Genomic DNA, 1805 nt, shown 5'->3' with positions numbered 1-1805 from the left:
TTACAGAGATGTTTGGTAACATTCTGAGCAATCTGGAGCAAGGAGGGGATTACCCGAGGCAGGAGTTGTAAACCAACCACTGTCTACGGAGGAGGAAGCGGTGGTGGTGAATGAAGAGGCGGTGGTGCCGGAGGCAGTGGTGAACGAAGAAGAGATGGAACGGGCACTCGGGCCTTAGAGACTCATGAGGTAACTGCCAACGTAGAAACCTATCACGGAACCTCTAAGTTGCGGTAGAGGAGATTGTAGTGGCTGAAGTTACGATGGATGAGGTTGTAGTGGAGACGCAACCAGAAGTAGTTGAAGAGAAAAAGAAGAAGAAGAAGAAGAAAAGCAAAGGGAGAAAGGCTAGAGAAGTTGAGTTATCTCAAAAAAGAATAAAGAAAAGAAAGATGTTGACAAAGATGAGGAAGAGAAGAAGGAGAGGAAGAAGAAAGAGAAGGAAGAAAGACGAATGCGTCAGCGTAAAGAAAGGTGCCTAAGAAAGGAAGAAGAAAAGAAGCAGAGGGCTACGAGCCCAGAAAAGGATGGAGAATAAACCTCCATAAGGGAGGATAGGGGGGAAACAATGCAATTAATGGAGCCAACACAACCTAAAACAACGCAAATGGTTACGACAGAGGAAGGCGAAGAAGGAGAAGATACCCCCTGATGCGGCGTCACAGGGGGAATGCACCGCAAGGGTCATCATGGCAGAAGGAAATCGCAGAAGAAGAATGCAAGATGAGGAAATGCGCAGTAATAATGAGATTGCAAGGCTCGAAGCAATAAGGCAGCGCGAGGAGGAACAACGTCTGTTGCTCGCCTCCAAGCAGTCTATAGAAGAGTTCGAGAGAGAAGAGAAGAAGAAGAGGAAGAGAAAAAGAAAAAGGAAGAAAAGGAGAGAAGAGTGGAAGAAGAGAAGGAGAAGAAGCGTGAAGCTAATAGGATGCGCTTACAAAAGAAGAAGGGTAAAGAACTCGCGAAGCGAGAGAGGGAGGAACAATGCAAGGAACGGGAAAGAAAAGAAAGGCAACAATCCTGCCTTGCGTTGGCCAACGGAAAGGGCAATGCGGTTGCAGAAAGCAGCAAGCCCGCGTTGGCAAAGGCACGTCCATCCAGAAAGAAATAAAATGACGACTTGTTGATGGAGATGGGCTTTTACCCTGCGCTAACGCCACTACCTGACCTCATCATGAGCATGATCGTGGAGCATGGCTGGGACGCATTTTGCCACTGTCCAGCCATTGTTGTTCCAAAGGTAGTGCGTGACTTTTACCATGGACGACTACATGGCACCAAGGACGTGGTGACTATAGAAGGGGAAGTGGTGCCTTTCAGTGCAAAGGACAACAATGAACTATACCAAATGAAGGATAACCCGGATGCACTGGGTAACAAAATCATTGATAATCCCACAGAAAAACAGTTGGTAGATGCACTGCGAGTATTAACGCAACCGGGCACGAAATGGTCGGTTTCTTTAAAAGGCATCAAGACCCTTTCGTCCAGGACTCTACTTCCGGAGGCAAGGCTTTGGGTTTATTTGGTTAAAAAGCAGTTGATCCCAACTTCTCATGACAAAACCATTTCAAGGGATCGAGTCATGGCCGCATGTGCACGACATTCCTATCGATGTAGGCTGGTTGATCGCAAATCAAATTCGAGGCTTTGTGGGGCACATTAGAGGACAATACTTCTTTCCAGGGACTGTTTCAAGTCTATGCCTATCAGTGGGCATAAGCATTAAGGAGGAATCCATGCAAGAAGTCCATGGCCTCATCAATATCAAAATCCTGAGGCTACTCCTCAAAGACTCCCCGCAT

Source organism: Benincasa hispida, chromosome 12, assembly GCF_009727055.1.
Source record: "Benincasa hispida cultivar B227 chromosome 12, ASM972705v1, whole genome shotgun sequence".
NCBI lineage: Eukaryota > Viridiplantae > Streptophyta > Magnoliopsida > Cucurbitales > Cucurbitaceae > Benincasa > Benincasa hispida.
This window is presented reverse-complemented; position numbering follows the sequence as displayed.